Genomic DNA, 13,114 nt, shown 5'->3' on the forward strand with positions numbered 1-13,114 from the left:
AATTACCGCTAGTTAATTGTTAACGTAACGGCCGCACATTTACTTTCTTTATTAACTTTACCCCTTTTCAAAATTAATTTCCACCAGTTTCATTTGCATTTTTCCTTTCGTTTAGATGTAACCCTTTCCTCCCTCTTTACCGACAAATTAACTTCGGTGACGATTGCTTTTCCCAAATTTCCATTAGGTACACGCGGTTTAATTTTTCACTGACATTAAGGTCGATAAGTGAGGGGGAGGTTACACGTGGCGACCTGGTGAGAGGACAATCTTCGGATTTGAGGTTGTTCTGGACACGGATTTTGCATTGTGCAAATCTCGTAACAAAGTACTGGTTACGAAATGGTCGATACGTCAGCGAGAATATTAGTGTGAGGAATCCTAATTAGATTTGAGATTTGGCATTTATATTGAAAATTATTAAAATGAGTGAAGGAAACAATTACCAAAATTTGGGAGACTTGGATACGGAACAATCGGTCGAACAGTGGGAAACGCGCACCGCGGTACCGATTGTTCAGGGGCAGGCGCGACCGCCGAAACGCAACAAAGAGCAGAAATGGAATTCCAAACTTTAGAAAATGTTTCGGAATCGGAAGTGAAAATCAAATGTGAATCCCTTGATGACGAATACGAGGGGAGAATTAAAGAGGAAGCCGCTACGGAAGTAAAACCGGTAGTTTCCGAGAATTTAACTGATTTATTGAATGTTTTGATTAACGAAATCACGAGTCAGTCTGAAAAAATTGAACGGAAGCTAGACAGTCAGAACAAAGCTATTAATGTTGTTAACAACAATGTTGGAGTTGTTAACACAAAAGTTGATAAAATCAAAGAAGATATTGTTGTGATTAATACCGAAATCAGTAATCTTAAACAGGAAATGATAGGCGTTCAGGCGGAAGTTGCGAGCATAAATACTCGTTTTCATTCCGAAATTAGCAGAATCGAGAAAAGTGTAGGAGAAGCAGTTGCTCCGATCATCGAGAATAAGGTGACGGAACAAATTCAATTAGTGAAAAAAGAGGATCAAAAGAAGGTGGAAACTTTAAAGGGTTTAGTATCCGAAGTAGCTACCAAAGTGACGAAGCAGGCTAATACCTGCGAAGAAAAAAAAAGGGAAGTAGAAACGCTTGCGACCACCACTTGCCAAGTAATTACGAGAGTGTCGGAATTAGAAAAGAAACTTGACGAAAAACAGAGCTATGTGCCAATCTGTGCATATAGTTCGGGATTGTTGACGAAAGAGGAACGGTTCGTCCCCTTGAAAAAAGGCGGTATACACACGACGGATTTCATTAAAAATTGTGAAAGAGTTTTACCCAGATCATGGACTAATGAGAGAAAAATTAATGCGGTTATTGATGTGATGGCTGATGATGCCAAGCGTTGGGGCTTAAACCTCAACATTACCAACATGACTTTTGACGAGTTTAAAAATTTGTTTCTGGCTGAATACTGGTCAGAGCAAAAACAGCAAAGTGTCTGGCGCGAATTTGTCGTATCGAGGTCTTTCGATGCGAATTCGCGCGGCTCGATGAAGGAGTTTTGTGAGGGCTGGATCCGCAAGTTGGAATATTTGCGTGATCGCCGCACGGAATCCGAAATAGTGTGGGAACTCTACAAGAAGCTTCCAGATGATACAAAACGCTACATAGGAAGCAATTACAGGACAATCAATGATTTCCTGGAAAGAGTTGAGGATGAGGACAATTGGCGCAATAATCGCGACAGTGGTAGAGGCCGTGGTAACAACAACGGGTACCACAGCAACCACAACAACGATAACTATGGGAATAATGCATACGGCAAACTTGGCAGCAATAACAATAGTGGTTCGGGCCGTAATGACAATCGGTACAATGCAAATAATAACAGGAATGACGGAAACCAGTATCATACTAGCGTGATACGGGCTTCGCAGAATAGTAATAACGCCAGAGGGTGTGACCAGCCGCCTCAGCAGCATCAGGGGAGCGTATCTGCTGGGACGAGACAGGGAAACGATTAGCCGCGCCGGTGAGGGGCCGACCGGGCGTGGAGAAATTTTGGAGGCCCAATAACAGGAGAAAACCCAGGTGTCGTCGTTACGAAAATTCCGTATGGAATATTCAACGGTGGTAGTGTGCCAGTGTTAAGAGAAAGGAGTGCGCCCACAAGTAGTAGATCAGCTGTAGACATGGCAGTAGTCTCACTGTCAGTGAGAACAATTTAGGTAGTGTTCCGGAAAACGATTATAAGGTGGCAGCTGTAACACCCACAGCGGAAATGGAGATTGAGTTTAAGAATGATTCGCAATTGTTGAGAGAAGATCAGATGTCGGATAACACGTTCGTCATTGAGCGAGGGGATGCAGAGAGGGATGAGGTCTGGTTAAGGCAGTTCGTTCGCTGATGCGACGCACTAAGAGATTATAGGGGCATGTATGGGAGAAGTGTTTATGGGGAGCGCGTGCAGGATTTGCCGCGTCTCGTCCCGCAGGAAGAAACTGTTTGTGAAGTGATGGAAAGTTCTGGCCCTAACCGGCAAACTTTACCAGAAATAGTTGATGTTAATGGGGAGCACGAGCAAGATTCGTCGTGTTTCGTCCCGCAGGAGTTGGATGTTGAAGTAGTAACGGAAAGTTCTGGCCCTAACCGGCAGACAATCGGTACAATGCAAATAATAACAGGAATGACGGAAACCAGTATCATACTAGCGTGATACGAGCTTCGCAGAATAGTAATAACGCCAGAGGGTTAAGTGAGGGGGAGGTTACACCAGAACCCAATCCTGGAGCCACACCTGTATGAACAGTAGTTCACGTTGCCATTGAAGTGTGCCATAAGCAGTGGCATGAGTTTAGTTACGTGTAAAAACCGTTATACGTTAATGGAATTTGATCGCTTTCACATTCACCTATGGCGACGAACCGGCACAAGGAAAGAGGGAAAATCCAGATTTAGTGTCCCGTCAACAACAAAGTCATCTGTGATGTAACACGAGCTCCGATTTAGGAAAGGATAGGGAACAAAATCAGTTCTGCCCTCGTCAAAAGTAGCATCCTGGTTATTTGCTTTATTCGATGTAGGGAAATCACAGAAAAACTTTAGCTGGATGGCTGGACGGCGACTGCAACTGTCATCCTCACACATTGAATCCGTGTTCATCTAGAACACCACCGTGAAGTGCATTGCAGAGGGTGCGTCCCATTGTGCCAGTTATTAGGTTTTCTTGCAGTTCCATTCACGTATGGAGCGAGAGAAGAATGTTTGAATGCCTCTGTGTGTGCTGTAATTATGCTAACCTTGTCCTTACAACCCTTATGTGAGTGATACATACGGGGTCGTAGTATATTCCTAGAGTCATCATTTAAAGCCGGTCCTCGAAACTTTGTTAGGAGACTTTCTCAGTATATTTTACATCTATCTTCAAGACCCTGCTAGTTTAATTAATTCAGTATCATCCTTGAATCTCTCCCACGAGTCAAACGAACCTGTGACCATTTGTGCTGCCCTTCTCTCTATATGTTCAATATCCCCGTTAGTCCTATTTGGTGTGGGTCCGACATACTTGAGAAATATTCTAGAGTTGGTCGCACAAGTATTTGTAAGAAATACCCTTTGTAGATTGATTGCACTTCCACAGTATTCAACCAATAATCCAAAGTCTTGTATAAAACATTCTTGGGCTTCTTGCCGTGTCAACTCAGGGAAAAATCTCGAGCTTTCGACGATTACCTCCATTGTCAGGAGCAACTGACTAAGAGGACGGAGGTAATCGTTGAAAGCTCGAGGTTTTACCCTGAACTGAAGCAGCAAGAGGCCCGAGAATGTTTTATGCAACAATGCCATAGCGAATGACTACATTCTCATAAAACCGAAGTCTATGACCTGGTTTACCCACGACTAAGCCTATGTGATCGTTCTATTTCATGTCCCTAGAAAGTGTTACATCCAAGTATTTGTACGGGTTGACCGATTCAAACTGTAACTCATTAACATTACCGTCATACGATACCACGTTTCTTTAGTTTTGTGGAGTGCACAATTTTACATTTTCATTTAAAGCAAGTTCCCAGTCTTTCCACCACTTTCAAATCTTATCGACATCTGACTCAATAATAATGCAGCTTATTTCAGACAATGCCAACGGCCACAGTGGTAACATCGGTTCCCGTCAGGTCACAAAAATTAAGCGCTGTTGGGCTTGGCTAGCATTTAGGTGAATGACCATCCGGGTTCGCCAAGCGCTGTTGGCAAGTAGGGTTCACTCAGCCTTTGTGTGGCCAATTGAGGAGCTTCCTGACTGAGAAGTAGTGGCTCTGCTCACGAAAACTGGCAATGGCCGGGCAGTGGTGTGCTGACCACAGGTCCCTCCATATCGACATCCAATGGCGCCTGTTGGCCGAGGACGAGATGGCATTTGGTCGATACCTTTGGGCCTTTTTACTTCATTACAGATAACACCATCAAGCCGCAAATTCAGTATAGAATCTGATGGGGATGCCATCGGGCCCTGGAGCTTTTTTCAATTTTAATGATTTTAGCTGTTTCTCCAGACCACTGACACAAATACATATTTCAATCATCTTTTCTGTGGTACGACGATTAAATTGGGGCAGTTCTCCTTGTTTTTCCTATGTAAAGGAACATTTGAAATAGAGTTAAGCTTGGAGAACGACATTTTTCCACCATATTGTGTATAACATATTTTATTTATTTTTGGCACTACCGGTTTCGGGTATTGCCCCTCCTCAAGCGTGTCTCTAGTCATACATGTGGCTACATCGTCTTCATTAATTTAAAAATCGCGTGCTGTTCATAACTGTGCAAAGCACAGTTGTCAGACGTCCTCATCTTGCAATATTTCCAACGAAACATACCATGTACACTCACTGAACGAACTCGTAGGCAATATTGCAAGATGAGGATGTTTGATGTCTGTGCTTTGCACAGTTATGTATGGAACTCAATTTTTAAATTAATGACTACAAAGCTCATATGTTACTAGAGACACATTTGAGAATGGGCAATACTCGAAATCGGTAGTGTGGAAAACAAATAAAAAATTTTATACACAGCCTTGGGGAAAAATGTCATCCTTCAAATTTATTGAGGCTTTGGGGCCCACACGGAAGAAAAGACAGAGCTATGCTTTTCAGCTTTTGGTTTGCTACCCTCAGTTTCTGTTCCATTCGCTAGGGGCTGGGGACTACCACTATCATTCTTTACAATTAACAATATGTTCTTTGGGCTTCGTGAGAGATTATTTGACAATTTTCTGCTACGGTAGTCACTGAAGGCCTCATGCATTGCTCCCCTGACAACCAAACGTGTATCATTTAGCATTACTCTACCTATAGTCCTCTGCTTTGTTTTCCACCTACTATGCAGTACCCTTTGTTTCGTTTAGAAGTTTCCTTAAGTGACTGTACACTATGGAGGGTTCCTTCCATTATGAAATCTTCTACTGGGCACATATCTATCCAATGTATCGTCAACTATTCTTTTAAATTTGAGCCCTAATTCCTCTACGTGCTCCTGCCCCATGCTGGAAGTTTCAAGTTCCTCATTGGCATATGACACTATTGATCTTTTATCTAGTTTACTTTCTGTTTGTTTTAGTCGTTGTTTTTAATTTGGAAATCATTGTGCCACAACCATGTATGATCACTGATACGATTTGCGATGTGGATACCTCAAAAAGTCAAGTCTCTTTGTTGCCATCACATCCAATGTACACGGAAGAGCCAAAGAAACTGGTACACCTGCCTAATATCGTGTAGGGCCCTAGGAGCATGCCGAAGTGTCTCAGCATGACGGGACACGGACCTGACTAATGTTTGAAGCAGTGCTGGAGAGAACTGACACCATGAATCCTGCAGGGTTGTCCATAAACCCGTAAGAGTACGAGGGGTGGTGATCTCTTCTGAACAGCACGTTGTAAGGCAAGTCCTCATATATTTTTTCCAGATCAGCAACACTTAGATGAGGGCATTGAATTTTTTTCATTGACATCCTCTACTGGGTTCATTGGATGACAATAAAGACGTAAAAAGAAATAAGTCTTGAATTGTAACACTATAACTGTTCATTCAATTGGGAGGCCACACTTCGGTTAGTGATAGAATTTAGTTTCAACCAAGACTTCTGAAATAATCTTCCCTTACTGGATTGTCCAGGTTTCGGATGTGAACGGTTCTCGCCTGAAGATGATGAAGCAATTGACAACACAATAACTGTCGGAGATCGACTTGCAGTATCGTCAATTTCCAAGCGCACCATTTTGGTAACAAATTTATCCATTGCAAACTTAATTAACAATACACTAAGAGACAAAGGTAGATGAACAAAATATAGTCATATAAAATAGTCCACTAGACACTTAAGTCAGAACACTTAAAAGTCAGCAGCATACACTGAACAAAACTATCCACAGGAAATGACTGCGACAGCAGGGTGGGCTTTATATAGCTGCGGCGTCATAATGTCTCGAAGCGTCAACGCGACATGAGGCGGAGGGATCCAGGTGCTTCTGCTCCAGTCCATTTGATGTCGCCACGGCCGCACCTGACCGCCAGTGCCAGACTTTACCCGAAGGTTCGCACACCGGGACAAATTCTAAGTGTGCCCGCAGCACCATAACACTATCACGATTAACACCACTCGTTTGCATTTAACCTGCTAACTACCATAATAATTATTTGTTTTAACTCATTATTGAATGTATTTTAGAAGGTAACTACAACCAAACAAGGAAAATAAAAAAAATTCCAACATAATTTTGTGATTTTACAAAGCATAATAACTCAGGTCCCACGGAGTCGGCGCCTATGAATGGGGTACCCTCCACCACTCGCCGTACGATAGATTGCGGAGAATCTATGTACATGTAGACAATGAAGTAACGTGTCAGTGAGACAATTTCTACGGCTTATTTCTAACAAACGTTTTTTACAGAATGATGGAGCAATTATTGTTGTATAATGAATGGTACCTATAACTCCTCCTCAGAAAAGAAAGCTAACTGTCCACATTGAGGCTATGTACTTATTACAAGGCGTACTTCCACTGCACCACTCCTCTCCCTAGTGGCACGTCTTTATCCATACCCTGCACCACATTTTAAAATAAACGAAGTTAAAATGTGTGCATTATACTTAAGTGTTCGTAAATCACTTAATTAATGGCCTCATTACAGATACTGGAAGACTTCAGTCAAGTAGTTCGTTTATCTGTTGCGAAGTGAGTAATGACGCAATTTCTGGTTCACTTCAGGAACTACCTACATCTCAGAGAAGGAATTTTCATGAGAAATGTCTGCACTAATATTTAGAGGAAATCTATAGTAGAGTAATGATCAATACGGGAATGCCAGAGCATTTTGAAATGACAACTGGTCTTAAACAAAGAGACGCATTATCTTCAATACATTTTAATCTAATTTTAGAAAATATAGGCAGAGAACGGCAAAAATTAAACCGAGCTGCAGTAATAAAACTGGGTAATATCGCAATAAATCGGCTTGAATATGCAGGCGATATTGTTCAAATAAGTGGTAGCTAAGAGAACTTGCAGCTCATAACAAGTTATTACAGAAGTACTGCAAGGAAGGCAGGTTTACAAATTGATGAGGAGAAAACTGAGTGCATGGTCGTGAGCAAGGCATCGAATGCTTGTACCTCATTAACAGTTGATTAAGTAAATTTTAAAAGAACAGACATATTTAAATGTTTGGGAAGCATTTTCAATGAGCAGACTAGAATGGAAACTGAGATTAAGCCGAGCATCACAGCGGAAAATAGAGCATATTTTGGCTTACAGGACGTGCTGTGCAATAAATCAGTTTCTGGAAATTTTAAAATCAGACAATACCAGAATGTAATTCTCCTGGTAGCTCCATATGGCTCTGAAACATTTGCATTGAGGAAAACAGATGAACAAAAACTGCTAGTCTTCGAGAGAAAGATATTAATGGAAATATTTGGTCTTATGAGGGACATCCTGTCACAGAATGGAGGATATTAAAAAACAGGAACTAGCAGACATATACTCACACGCAGGTAATGTTCGAAGGATGAAGAAAAGAAGATTGATGTTGGCAGGACACCTAATCAGGATGGAAGAGAAAAGCCTACCATGAGTAGCATTCACAGTATCCATGGAAGGCAGAAGGAGCCGTGGAAGGCTACAGAAAAGATGGGAGGATGATATCAACAGGGATACGGAGACGATGGGCCTGAAAAAAGAAGAATTTCACGAACAGATATGATTGGTGGAAGAATGTACTGAATGCACACTTGTACTTGGCCCCTGAGCAGAGGATACTGGGAGCAAAAGCTTGCGATCGGCTGATAGTACACAAAACTTGTGATCCGCTCGTAGCACATTGGCTGCTAATACAAGTCCCGCCACCTTCTTCCAGACCAGCCAGCTTATAGCTAAAACAAAAGTGTGTAATAGATTGATGCGTTGAGTGGTGACACGACACTTAATGGTGAGTTCAGTACAGCCTCCTTGCTCATTTTGGCAATAATATTACCAAGCATTCTGCACAGCACTGCACACAGATCAACACTATACTCGTAACGGCTACTTACTGTTACGGCGCACAATATTGTTAAGCCCCTATTACACGATGCACCTAAACCATACACCTATGCAACAGTGCTCTAAGCACGCATATATGTTACTACAATCTGGTTCACGTCGACTTATTGTTATTACATTATCCACACGGGATACACCTGACGCACATGCGCAGTACACGGAGATAAGGCGCGAAATGCAAACCGTACTGTTTGATCTTTTGAAGTCGTTCGTTCTACCGCGCTAAACACTAGGGCGAACGTGTGATGTATTGGAACGTCATTCGCTCAAATTAATTCTGTGGGCTAAAGGTTCCTATTTCATAGAAATTGTTTTTATCATTATTTATTAAGTAATTGTTATTCTGATTTGTAGGTTACTACTGTTCCGGATTACAGACTCAACAGTTAGTTTTATATTACGACACTTCGTTACACAGGTATGTGTTCATCTAAATTTACATTTATACAGCATTTTGCACATGCAGTACCCACATGTGTTTGGAGCTATTGCCCTGTCAGTGACAGTAACTCTTCGGATTGGGGCAGAACGAGGACGAAAACGAAAAGCCAGAAGTTGTTGGGTTCGACCATGGCTGAAAAGAAGGGACGAAGATGGGGGAATACATTCACTGGTTGTGGAAGAACTGAGGCCCAAAGATTCGCAAGAATTTCCGAACTTTGTGAGGATGAACATGGCCTGTTTCGAGAAGCTGCTGTCTATGATAGAAGAAGAAGATGGAATTAGCAAGTGCGACACGGTCATGAGGGAGGCTATCTCATCTTCTCGAAAGTAACAATTAAATCATATGATATAAGAACGTAGGCTTCCGCAGCCGGTGTCATAGTGATTAAAATTCTTCTGAGTATTATGCCGCGTCATTGCTGAAAACTAACAACAATAATAAACTAAAACCGACGTTTCGGCCGAATTGCAACGGCCTTCCTCAGGGCACGACTGGTTTTGAATGGGGATAGGTGCTACTATTTATTACAGACTATCGATGTCTGACGTCACTGTTGTGAAACTTTTAATTGGCCCTCTAATATGATTAGCTAGTCATGACATAAGGAAGATGGAAAGAAAGAGGCTATTCGTGGATGTCCATGTCGTCAACGATTGGTAGCTGTCCGCCAATCAGTGTTCGGCTTCTGGTCGGCAAGTTTTCCTCCTGGTGTGCGCGGAAGTGGACTGACAGTTGCTCTACAGCTGTTTGTGCAGATACGTCCGTGTCCCGTGTAGCTTCTGCCCCGCGACCACTCGCGGCCCGTTGGACTGGGATGGCCGGCAGCTAGGACGCCGGGAGTTTGTAGCCATCTTCTCTGTTGATGTTGTTAGGCTGTTTAATAATTTCGATCGCCTCCCGTATTTTGCGTTCTCGCATCCACGATTCTTTCCCCAATTAAATCATATGTTTATACATTTTGTGATCATACTACAGCCTACATCACTGATAAAATGCCAGTAGATGTCCTGTTACGTTGCGTGCTGGTTGTAACATTACGTTTCCTGGCGACTGGGGATCTATTAAGAGTCTGGCTTTTAGCCACAGAATCGCACAGCCCACCATTTCAGAAGTTGGTGTGGATGTACGCACTGCAATTTGCAACACTTTAAATGACCAGTACTTAAAGGTGCACATGAGTTATTTTCCCGTGTTTGGGGAAAGAAGCAAAGTGATATAAGTGACATTTTTTTAAGAAAATGAGATAAGTGCGCATATATGTTCTGGAACACTAAATCTGTTGTGAGGAAAAGTAATACACGTGACGCTCCGTTCAGAGCTGCACTCTGGTGTCCGAATACATTTACTACTTCAGCTCTGAGGTTTTGGCTCCAAGGAAAAGTAATACAAGCGCATTGTTTACATTCTTTGTGTTGCTCCTTGTTCGTGTTCGTTCATTTATTTGCCATAATGAACCAAGATGAGTTATTGTTGACTTATGTATATGATGTTAGTGTCTTATAAAGTGAACTTATTTGGTAAATAGATTGTTAATATGTAGGAAAATCGATACAATGATGGAAGTTTGTTTTGTGTGGTAATGTTTGAGGTTATAATTCGATTTTGGACAATATTTCTTGATGTACTGTGTACATCTGCGTATCCAATGCAGGAAACGCATACTTCTGCTAAAATAGTGTGCAGTTATAAGGAAAAAGCGTCCTTTGCCTAGGAAATAGTGATAGTTTTATCAGCTTGTGATGTACAATAAATTGTTATATTACATGAATTATTATGTAATTAAATACCAGATTAAAATGACGCAATGGTGTTTGTTTTATTGTAGATGAGTCCAGTTCCGATTCTTCGCATCTACTTGCCGATGACAGCGACTTCAGGCCATCGGATTGTGGTCATAGTGATAGTGATGATGAATCACTAGTAAAATCAGCATCATCTCAATCTACAGATATTGTGAATTCTAGAAGTATTTTGTCAGCAGAACCTTCTGTGTCAGAAGAAACCTCATCTTCTGCTAACGGTACTTCACCAACTGATGAGAATTCTAATAGAAGGTGAAGAAAATGCTTATGAAATCCAGCTAACCATAGGCGTGAGGTCGCAAAACGACTGCAAAATGCTGGGAAATCGTATGTTGGACGCAGAGGAATACAACATCGAGCGAAATGTGTAAGACCATTCAATCACAAGTGCCGATATCGCTGTAACAGCAATTTTTCAGAGAGAAAGCATGAAGAATTATTTACTGCATATTGGGCACTTGGATCATGGAATTTACAAACTGCTTTTCTTGGAGGTTGTGTTGAACAGAATGAACCAAAGTGAAGAAGAGGAAATGTCACAAAGAGGAAACTTAGTACTGTTATAAAACTTAATGGTGTATGCGTTTGTAAAGCGTTTCTTCAAAACTAATTTTATACACTCCTGGAAATTGAAATAAGAACACCGTGAATTCATTGTCCCAGGAAGGGGAAACTTTATTGACACATTCCTGGGGTCAGATACATCACATGATCACACTGACAGAACCACAGGCACATAGACACAGGCAACAGAGCATGCACAATGTCGGCACTAGTACAGTGTATATCCACCTTTCGCAGCAATGCAGGCTGCTATTCTCCCATGGAGACGATCGTAGAGATGCCGGATGTAGTCCTGTGGAACGGCTTGCCATGCCATTTCCACCTGGCGCCTCAGTTGGACCAGCGTTCGTCCTGGACGTGCAAACCGCGTGAGACGACGCTTCATCCAGTTCCAAACATGCTCAATGGGGGACAGATCCGGAGATCTTGCTGGCCAGGGTAGTTGACTTACACCTTCTAGAGCACGTTGGGTGGCACGGGATACATGCGGACGTGCATTGTCCTGTTGGAACAGCAAGTTCCCTTGCCGGTCTAGGAATGGTAGAACGATGGGTTCGATGACGGTTTGGATGTACCATGCACTATTCAGTGTCCCCTCGACGATCACCAGTGGTGTACGGCCAGTGTAGGAGATCGCTCCCCACACCATGATGCCGGGTGTTGGCCCTGTGTGCCTCGGTCGTATGCAGTCCTGATTGTGGCGCTCACCTGCACGGCGCCAAACACACATACGACCATCATTGGCACCAAGGCAGAAGCGACTCTCATCGCTGAAGACGACACGTCTCCATTCGTCCCTCCATTGACGCCTGTCGCGACACCACTGGAGGCGGGCTGCACGATGTTGGGGCGTGAGTGGAAGACGGCCTAACGGTGTGCGGGACCGTAGCCCAGCTTCATGGAGACGGTTGCGAATGGTCCTCGCCGATACCCCAGGAGCAACAGTGTCCCTAATTTGCTGGGAAGTGGCGGTGCGGTCCCCTACGGCACTGCGTAGGATCCTACGGTCTTGGCGTGCATCCGTGCGTCGCTGCGGTCCGGTCCCTGGTGGACGGGCACGTGCACCTTCCGCCGACCACTGGCGACAACATCGATGTACTGTGGAGACCTCATGCCCCACGTGTTGAGCAATTCGGCGGTACGTCCACCCGGCCTCCCGCATGCCCACTATACGCCCTCGCTCAAAGTCCGTCAACTGCACATACGGTTCACGTCCACGCTGTTGCGGCATGCTACCAGTGTTAAAGACTGAGATGGAGCTCCGTATGCCACGGCAAACTGGCTGACACTGACGGCGGCGGTGCACAAATGCTGCGCAGCTAGCGCCATTTGACGGCCAACACCGCGGTTCCTGGTGTGTCCGCTGTGCCGTGCGTGTGATCATTGCTTGTACAGCCCTCTCGCAGTGTCCAGAGCAAGTATGGTGGGTCAGACACACCGGTGTCAATGTGTTCTTTTTTCCATTTCCAGGAGTGTATATCAAATGTTCGTTTAAGTAGACTTGTGACCAATAAATCCATCAGTGGAGTATCACCAAAGGACCAGAGGAGGTAAAGTGCACCATCAAATAAAGTGCACCAACAAACAAAGTACCTGCTGCTAAATACAGGTTGTTGAAGAACATATTTAGAAATTTCCCACTTACAACTCACATTAGAACAGGATTCAGAACTCTAACAAAAAATACCTTCCTGAAAGCCTCAATATTTCTA

The sequence above is a fragment of the Schistocerca piceifrons genome, chromosome 1, assembly GCF_021461385.2.
Source record: "Schistocerca piceifrons isolate TAMUIC-IGC-003096 chromosome 1, iqSchPice1.1, whole genome shotgun sequence".
NCBI lineage: Eukaryota > Metazoa > Arthropoda > Insecta > Orthoptera > Acrididae > Schistocerca > Schistocerca piceifrons.